Consider the following 10,626-nt stretch of genomic DNA (forward strand, 5'->3'; position numbering starts at 1 on the left):
ACTGTTCGTCAAAATGACGGGTGGATCTGTGCCAAGGTAACCCGATACTTTAAATAGAAGTCAAGCACAACCCCATCAAGGGGGCCCTGTGTGAAAGGATACGTGTACACATTCAAAAATCCATCGGCACGATCCGTGATGCCCTCATCCGGGGGAAATGTCTGTAATACCACTTTCTCCCCCCATCCGTAGTATTTTCTCACTAACCTAAGATGCTATTCTCCTATCAAAGAAGTAGTCTTCAAGGTATACACTCGTTGATCCTCAATGCTGGAGGCGGAACTCTCCCCTCTCTACTGGATAGACCCCGATGCAGCAGTCATGGCTATGGCAAAATTAGAGAACTAAAGTAGGAATCTATGCAAGTACGTTAGTATTGAAGTAATGAAAGACTTAACGCAGAAAAAGAAGGGTAACTACTTAAAATGGTGGGATCTCTAAAGGAGCAGAAACGACCATATATATGGAAAAAGCGGCAAAGATCCGCCTGCCTAAAAAGCCAACGGCATCATCGCCAGTCCCGAGGTGGTACCTGACCTCGAGGACCTCCATCAAAAAAGAAGTTAGGCCCTAAAAAGCCAACAACATCATCGCTATTCTCGAGGTGGTACCCGACCTCGAGGACCTCCATCAAAAAAGAAGTTAGGCCCTAAAAAGCTAGCGACATCATTGCAAGTCCCGAGGTGGTACCCCGACCTCGAGGACCTCCATCAGGAAAGGGTTAGGCTCCAGGAAGCCAGTGACATCATTACAAGTCTCGAGGTGATACCCGACCTCAGGGACTTTCGTCAAAAAGGAGTTAGGCTCCAACGAAATAAGCATTCAAGCTCCACCCACATGGGCTTGGTCCCAGGTTGCCATCTGAATTCGGGTAGACCTTCATTCGGTATCTACCTACACTACCTTAGGGCTATCTACGCTAAGTTCAAAGTAGGTTTCCAGGTGGCCCGGGTTTGAATGAACCCCCACTCGGGGACTGCTCTCGAAAGCTTAAAGGCAGTCCCTATCCTTGGACCTCTGAGCAAATTTTCCCGAAGATTATCGCGAGGTCTAAATGATAAATCGTGGTCTCAAGGCTCAAAACATTACTCTCCTTCAACTCGAAGTAAGGGTCCTAACGACTTGAGTTTATTGGCCCAATCCAGGCTCGATCCAAGGGACCGTAAAGGGTTCCGCATGAAGCCGTATTAATCAATCAAAGGTAAAAACAAACACTCGCATCTGGGTTCGATATTGGTAGTAGCTGATAGAGTCACGCATTCAGAGTCTCCATAAATACAAATGAAAGGAAATATAGCAAGCATCGAAGATAAACTTGGCAAAACGTCTTTGTATTCAGAAAACACTTGATTACAAAAGCCCTCGAAGGGTCCTAACATATGATTACAAAAGCCGACGAAGGGCCCTTACAGAGAAACAAAGAAGCAAAAGGGTACATATATAGTAAAAAGCCTAGGGCCTAGCTTACTCTCAAAGGTGCATCCTCGGCAGCAGCATCTTTGAGCACCATCTCTTCCGACGTGCATCCCCGATAACAATATCTTCAACCGCCACCTCCTCTGGGTTTCATATCTGTTATATCTCGCATTTTTCCTATGTTAAAATTTTGTCTTCAGTTAATTGACGTAGACTCAGGGATGAGATTATCTGGAGGCTAGCATATTTATGCAACTTATATCAAGCAATAACTAAGTACCATGAAGGAAAGGGTATATGAATTAAAGAAAATGAATTTCGTTGAAGGTTGTCGATTTGGGATAAAATATTGGCTGAGCGTTAATACCCGATAATTATAAACTAGTACTATGCAAGGTACCATATGATCACGGTAGTATAATATATAAAGTATATATGAAGTATTTTAAGAATAAATAAAATTTAAAGTAATTTGTGATAATTTTTAAAGTATGCGGGTAATTGATTAATTACTGGGTAACAGAACATTACCCAGTTAACTAATAAGCGGACAAAACTTAACTACTTATGCCAAAAAACGTGGCACAAGGCTACTAATTGAAGAAAGTGACTCATTAAACATAGGTATAGGTGGCTAATATGATATTACAAGATAAGTCTTGAAGTTTACAAAGGAATTGATTTTTAAGATCAAAACCCATTCTGAAAGCTTCAACCAAGCTTTAGAAACGTTGGAAAGCAGTTTAGTTTGAGCCCATTCCTTAAGACCAAAAATATGAGAAATCATAAACATTTCCTTTATTGAAAATCAAACAATTGCATTCCTCGGTTTTTAGAACCAAAAACGTGAGAGGTGAGAGACATTCGTTCAATTTCAAGACTTCAACACTTCGATCCTTAGCCAACAATTCGTTAAAAGCAGATTAATTCGTCCGAAATTTCAAGTTTGTCCATGTGTGAATTTCGTCCATATTTTGCAGAAGTAGATTCATTCAAATAATTCTGGGTACAAGTATGTTAAGGCTAAGCTTTTCTTTCATTTTGCATGATCTCGTCATTACACTATTTTGTTTATAAAGAAAAATTCATATCCCGAAATTTACATATATTTTGCTAGTCTCGCAAATTGCGTATATTTTTCTAGTTTGTAAGTTATAATATTATCCTTATGGGGAATTTATATTCAGTTGAGTATTTCCTTATTCTAGTCAAGAGAGCAGGGAATTTATATATACAGTAGTAAAAGTATTTTCATTACCATCGAGCTATGATCGATGGGCAGGCCCCTATTGGGCAACCTCTGATTAGATGGTAATTTATATATCGAGCCTACTGTGGCCGAGTGCTTATAAGCGAGCCCAATTGGTCGAGATACAGAGCCTAGTATGGCCGAGCGCCTATGAGAGAACCTACTACGGCAGAGCAGTTATATATATACCGAGCCTACTATGGTCGAGCGCTTATGAGCGAGCCCAGTTGGTAGAGATACAGAGCCTAGTATGGCCGAGCGCCTATGAGCGAGACTACTACGATATAGTAGTTATATATATATATATATATATATATATATATACATACACACCGTGCCTTAAAGTGCCGAACAACTATTTTACTTACTATATTGAGAGAGTTGAGTCAGTATCAGCAAGTAATCATATCTTCAGATTATCTTTGACTTCAGCTACTTGTAGTTATTATATTATCAGTTCAGTTTCAGCTTTCTGTATATTGCCTTACATACTCAGTACATCATTTCGTACTGACATCCCTTTTACCTAGGGACGCTGCATTTCATGCCTGCAGAGACAGGCAGGTCGAGAAACCTCCAAGTAGGCTATCAGCTTAGCAGAAGATGTTGGTGCGCTTCATTTGCTTCAGAGTTGCGTGTTTGGTTAGTATGATTTAGACATGTATTGTTTGGTATGGCGGGACTCTGTCCCGACCTTTATGGCATTTATGCACTCTTAGAGGCTTGTAGACATATGTCGTGTACGTGAAAGATTGTACGGCCTTTTCGGCCTATGTTTTGAATTTATAAATTATCATATTGGCCTATTAGGCCCGTATGTCACGTGTATATGATGATTTAATAAGAAAGATACATTACGTTAGTACTCGGTTGAGTAAGGTACCAGGTTCCTGTCACGGCCCATCTGATTGGGTCATGACAAAAGTGGTATCAAAGTAGCTCTATCCTAGGGAGTCTACAAGCTGTGTCTAGTAGAGTCTTGTTTATGGGTGTGTCATGCACCACACTTATAAGCAGGAGGCTACAGGTCATTTAGGACTGTCACTCTTTCTTCTTACTCTAGATCGTATGGTAGAGCTCACTTATAAGAATTCAAGTCCCAAACTTCTCTTTTTATTCATAATAAGATGATGCCTGCGTTTAGATAGATGATCGATAAGAGATATAGCTGTTGAAGTGTTGAAATTAGAGGAACTCGACTTTGTATCATGCTTATGATAAGTAAATGTGAGGTCTTCAGCAGATCATGTGCGTACTGAAAAGTGTAAGTCTCTTGATAAAAATCCATAAGGCAAGAATGCCTATCCATATTTATGGTGAAAGACAATGCTTTCAAGAAGTAAAAGAAGCAAGGTGAAGAAGGGTATGAGTCCCCCAGTTAATGAAGATTATCAGTATTACAGTTCCGGCGGAAAAATATAAGCATTAAGAGTTACCCTCAATAGTAATAGAGGTGTGTACAATTGGCTGTACCCATCTCAGTTATTTCCTATGGGGGCTATCAGGTGTAGTTTAAGAAAAGGACGAAACATCAGGATCTGGCTGGGGTTAGAGTAAACAGAAATGATGAATGGATTATTTGTGTTAGTTGATATTTCCGAAGGATATTGCAAGTGTGCTAGTAGATCTCCTTGTGAGACACCCAGATGGCACACTCTAAAATAGAATTTTAAGTAAGATGTGGTACATGGATGAAAACAGTAGGTCAAAAGGTGACAATATTACTAAATCTATAGTTAAGTGAGGGAAGAGACGATGGGTGACAAGCCTTAGGATAACAAAAGAGTATAGGCCATACAGTCATGTCCTCATTTCGAGAGATAAGTTCGCAACTCTAGCGCGATTACCAAGAGAAAAAGTTAGACCCCAGAGTAATAGAAATCAGTATGGGCCGGTGAATAAGATAAACTAAATATGAATTAGGGACTGAGTGATTTGGTAATAGTCAGCATCATGAGAATTTCAGATCGCATTCCGGCAATAATAGGACTGACAACAAAAGAAGGTTCATGAAAAATACAGAGGATGGTCATTCAGGAATACGCTTCCCTAAAGCAAGTAATGTTAGCAAAGTTAAGCTTAAAGGACTGTATGTACCAGTTACATTAAGTGTCACCCTCGCGAGTAAGGGGATTTGTCATCCTTGGTATAGAAGGATTGCCGCAAGGTGAGTAAGGGTCGTTGATGATGTGAAAGGACATCAAAGATGAAGAGGAAAAACATCTGTAGGCAGGTCATCATAGCTCCATGTCTTAGTACTCCCCTAAAGAGGGGGAATATGGAGTAATAAATGAAGAATGCGGTAAACACGAAAAAGGAATGAGATTACACTTATTCAGCTCCTACGTATATGCTACAATTCCAGAACATTATGCAAACACGACGTCAATGAGAGGAAGTAAGGTTCCTTGCCCGAGATTTTATTGATAGAAAAAGAGTCAGTGCGAGACATAAGTTAAGACAAAGGAAATAACCTGATGTTCTAAACGTCAATACCACACAAGAGGGGAGGGGGTGATTTGTGTGGTACCCAATTTTCTCTCTAGAAGAACCTGGTTCTTCTAGGTGTTCTAACTACTACTGTTTGTGGAATAAAAAGTACATAAAATAAAGAACACAGAGATTTTTATGTGGAAAACACTTGGCTCAAAAGGTGAAAAAAACCACGACCTACTACTCAGTAGGATTTTCCCAAACTTCCACTAAAATCACTGAGCCAAAATAGCATTTACAAAACTATTTGTAAACCTAAGGATTCCCTCTGATCCCGTTGTAGCAACCAGCCTCTAACTGTTGCGACAACTTCAAGTTAGCTTATAACTTGAACATTCAAAGTACCTAATAAAATTGCTTCTATGAAAGCAGAAAGGTACAACTTTAAACCACCTACTACAATTGAACTAGAATAAGAAAAAACACAATGAAACTGGTTCTTCTATCTCGTTCAAGTAGCTTCAGGAGTGCACACTCAAATTTCACACAAATTGCTTGCAAAATCGCCTTGGTCTTTTGCTTTCAATTTTGTCTAACTTCTGCGTTTGTGCAATACCTGTAAAAGAGAACAATCACTGTCATTTAACAGGTTAGAAGTCAGAGTTTGATTGGGTCTCAATTTATGATCTTCTATCGTAGTTGAATCCTTAAAGATATCAAACTCTAACACTCTCTTTATCCGGATTATGTTCTCTTCATATAAGGAGACTTTCTCCCCTTATCCAATATACAACCTTTTCGATTAGATCAGGAGATATTGCTGCTTGATCAGTAGGACTTATCTCCTCCACGTGCATCTCACATGTGTAGGTTGATCATGATAGTGCTTCACAAGGTGGATCTGGTCAATGACTGAGTTCATTTGTCATTCTTCAAAACTTCACCTGTTCTTGGGACAACAAATTCCCCCTTTTTGATGATGACAAACTCCGTGCTTTTTACTGATCAAAAAACTTGTAAGAACTCAGCTTAACCATCAACACTAAACTTTAGAAAATTTTCTTTTCATCAAGGACCAAGTTAATTAGGTTATAAATACCACTTATTTCAGAATATTTGTAAAGCACAATATCTCTTCCCCCTTTTAGCATCATCAAAAAGTTGCATATACAACATGAATTCCAGATTTTAATAAGTACTCATGGCCACTGGGGCAACTGCAAGTGCAATCATAGTGTAATCGCCAGTAATCAAACACACATATTTAAACTATCATGGTCAGAATAATCATTGAACAAGAGAAAACAACAGTTGTCATTGAGAGAGATATGTTGCCACTAACAATCCACAAAAAGAACGAAAAACATCCAAACCATGAGCAAAAAACAGAAAAATCCCTAATCTGGGTCATTGGGGGATACTAGAACTAGTTCAGGAGACAGAAACTACGAGTCCTAAGGCTTGGAGGAACTAGAGGGTTGAGTTTGGAGAAGATTCAGCATGTTCTGAAGAATTTCATCATTCTTCTCCTTTTCTTTTGCAAGCTCAATTCTGAGACCATCCCTCTCAGCTTCCATTTCAACCATACGAGCCTTGAGCCTAGCAATTTCAGCAACCTTTGCTGCACATTCCTGAACCAAAGTCCTAACCTTGCTGTTGATGGGTGTCTTCAAGGATGAACCAGGTTCAACTGGGATGGCATTGACTAGATAGTCACAAGCAAGAAGAGTTTTGATGCCAAAGTGTTCTTTGCTCGAGGCCATTTCCCATTTCTTCAGAGGCATATTGAGCCTGTCCAGAACTATGGTTAGTATGAAGCCATATGGGGTAGCATGATCCTTGGAACCATTTATGACCCTATCTAGCAGCTTGACTATGAGGGCAGGCCAGTTGATTTGCTTTCCTCTCTCCAGGCATTCCATAAGAACCAGATCCATGTAGTTGGCAGTGTGCCTTCTCCTCTGTCTTGGCAATAAGCACTTATTGACAAACTCAAACACCACCTTGTGCTGAGGCCTCATCTCACTTTTCTGCACAACTCTAGCTTCATTCACATTCTTTGAATCACAGAACCTTTTGGTGATTTCAAGGGCAGTGGGGAGGGAGTCCAGACATGGCCACTTTTGCCTAGTATAGTCATCAAACCCTTTAGAGTCCCAATTTCACAGCATCAAACTGCAATTGAACTCCCTTCACTGGCTACTAACAACTCCATCCTTAACAGCAGCATTTGCCATAAATTCAATCAACTCATTTCTAGCTAGTGTGGGTTCAGCAGCTACAGGCACAAAGGAGGACTTCTTAGAGGAAGTCTTGGGTTTCTTAGGCTTGGGTGAAGGAACCTCCACTGTTGTACCCCTCTCTTGATGGACCGGTTCCATCTCTTCTTCCTCAACAACCTCTGAGGATTCTACAACCTTTCCCTTTCCCTTATCTTTTTTCTTTTTCTTGCTTTCTTCTAAAGCCTTTTGTAGATAAGCTTCACTCTGTTTTAGCTTGCTTCTTGTGGCTCTACCCCTTGCATTGAAGAGGCAGTAGGTGTTGGGGATGAAAATTTTCTTTTCTTGGATGGCTTGGGAGCATTTGGGGCTTTTGGTGTTGTAGCTTTGCATTTCTTTGGGTCATAACTTGCCCCAACCTTTTTCAGTAGGTCAGCCAAGGTTTCTTCAGCCGATGAAATAGGTTCATCTCTTTGTTTGCTTAGATGAACCAACCCCTCAGCTGCTTCCCCAGAACCACTTCCCCCTGACTTCATGACACTCTCATCTAACCTATATTGTACAACCCCACATATAGCAAGAACTGCTCCCTTCCCTTTTCCCCTCTCTTCACCACATGCACCCTCTCTCTCTTTTTCTTTTTCAGACTTCTTTTTACCTCCACTCCTACTCATCTCAAGCAACTCAACATCCCTAATGGGTCCAACCAGAATAAACCTAGTTTCTAAGTTTTCAACCACAAAAAGACTTACCTCAGAAGGAGATTCTTGAGTCTTTTTAGAGCCAGAAGACCCATGTCCATATCCCTCAGTCGCGGATTGAAAGGATTCAGACTCAGAGCTAGAATCGGACTTTGGAGCTGGGCTTTCTTTCACTTGGATAACTTTCAAACTTTCACTTAAAACCTTCCTCAAAGCCCCAGATGATACAGTCTTTCGAGCAAGCATTTTCTGCCTTCGAAACCTAGGTTTTGGAGATGCACTGGGTGGAGTAGATGAGGATGAATTTGAGGGAGATGGTGGTGGAGGAGTGCCAGGATGATCTTGTGGGTTAGACATGATACTTCGTTTCTTGAGAGAATTTGGGAATTTTGGAGAAGAGGGCAATTAGAATTGAAGAGGAGTTTTTGACGGTTTTAGAATGATGAAGAAGACTGGAGATGTGGTGTGTATTTAAAGTGAATTAGACATTAATTAAGTAACGACAACTTTTTTAGGGGTCAAATAGAAGTCTAATCAAACTGAAATTCCAGAATTTTAATGATAGATTTGGCTTCCCTAGATATTAGTCAAAAAATCACGGTTTAGAGTTCTAGATGGATGGAACTAGTTCAATGCTCAACGGATAGAATTTTCTAGGAATTTGACAAGTATAGGACTTCTGCTCATGATTGAATTATTAATCTTTCTAATTGTGCAGAGTTTAGAAAACATACCTGAGCTTTCATATGAACCCATACTGATGAACCAGGTTCTTCATATAGAACTCTCTTGAACATGCTTCAAATGCCATAATAAAGAAAATATTATAAGAGATCAGTGAGTCATATATACACATGTCACAGGAGTATACTAATTAAAGTATGAAGCTGAGTAAGAATTAATCTAGATATTTACACAGGTTCAGAATTCCTAGCTAAATATATATATATATATATATATATATATATATATATATATATATTTTCATTGTGCATTCTGAGTTGGACCTATTAGGTGATCTTAATCATTCCTAATTCCAACCTGCTCCTTTCAAAGTTTTCTCTACTCAATGCTTTAGTGAAGATGTCAGCAATTTGCTTATCAGTAGCACAAAATTCTATGGAGATCGATCCTTTCTCATAGTTGTCTCTTAAGAAGTGGTGTCTAACATCTATGTGCTTAGTCCTCTTATGATGAACATAGTTCTTTGTAATACTTATAGCACTAGTGTTAACACAAAATATGGGAATGCAACCAACTTCAATGCCAAAATCTACCAACTGCTGTTTAATCCATAACAATTGAGCACAACAAGATGCAACAACAATATATTCAGTCTCAGCAGTGGATAAGGCCACTGAATTTTGGTTTTAGTGGCCTAGAATACAAGACATGAACCTAGAAAGTGAGCCATACCTGAGGTGCTCTTCCTATCCACTGGGAAACCTGCATAATCAACATCAACATATCCTACTAGATTGAAATTACTACCTTTGGGGTACCGAAGACACAAATCAGTGGTGCCTTTCAGATATCTTAGTATCCTCTTGACAACAGTCAAGTGAGACTCTTTTGGATTTGCCTGAAAACGAGCACAAAGCCCTACACTGAAAACAATGTCAGGTCTGCTGGCAGTAAGATACAAGAGTGAACCAATCATACCCCTATACAACTTTTGATCAACTAATGAACCAGGTTCATCAATGTCTAATTTAGTGGCAGTTGCAATGGGTGTATCTATTTCTTTTGATTCTTCCATTTTAAACTTTTTGATAAGCTCTTTGCATACTTCTGCTGATGGATCATGGTTCCATTAGGACTTTGTTTGATCAGCAAGCCTAAGAAGAAGTTAAGCTCACCCATCATACTTATTTCAAACTCACTCCCCATTAATTTTGCAAAGTCCTCAATTAGCTTATCAGTGGTGGCCCCCAAGATTATGTCATCAACATATATTTGTACCACAAGGAGATCCTTACCTTTTTCCCTTAAGAATAAGGTACTGTCAATTTTACCTCTTTTGTAACCATGCTCCAGTAGGAATTTGGACAGTCGTTCAAACCATGCTCTTGGGGCCTGCTTGAGTCCATAGAGAGCCTTGTCTAACTTGTACACATGCTCAGGACATTCTTTTCTCTCAAACCCTAGAGGTTATTTTACAAACACTTCTTCTTTCAGGTAGCCATTCAGGAAGGCACTTTTGAAATCCATCTGATGAAGAGTGAATTCCATGTGTGCTGCAAAGGTTATGAGGAGTCTGATTACCTCTAGTCTTGCAACTGGAGCAAAAATCACATCATAATCTATGCCCTCCTCTTGGCTGTAACCTTGGACTACCAGTTTTGCCTTGTTTCTTGTAACTGTTCCATCTTCATCAAGTTTGTTTCTGAAAATCCATTTTGTACCAATAACTGATCTGTCCTTGGGTCTTGGAACTAGATGCCAAACTTGACTTCTCTCGAACTGATTGAGTTCATCTTGCATTGCATTCACCCAATCTGCATCCTGCAAAGCCTCAAAAACATTTTTAGGTTCAATAAGAGATAAAAAGGCATCAAAAGCACACAGATTCTTAAATTGTGATCTAGTTCTAACTCTAGAAGTTGGA

This window comes from Nicotiana sylvestris, chromosome 2 (assembly GCF_000393655.2).
Source record: "Nicotiana sylvestris chromosome 2, ASM39365v2, whole genome shotgun sequence".
NCBI classification, from domain to species: Eukaryota; Viridiplantae; Streptophyta; class Magnoliopsida; order Solanales; family Solanaceae; genus Nicotiana; species Nicotiana sylvestris.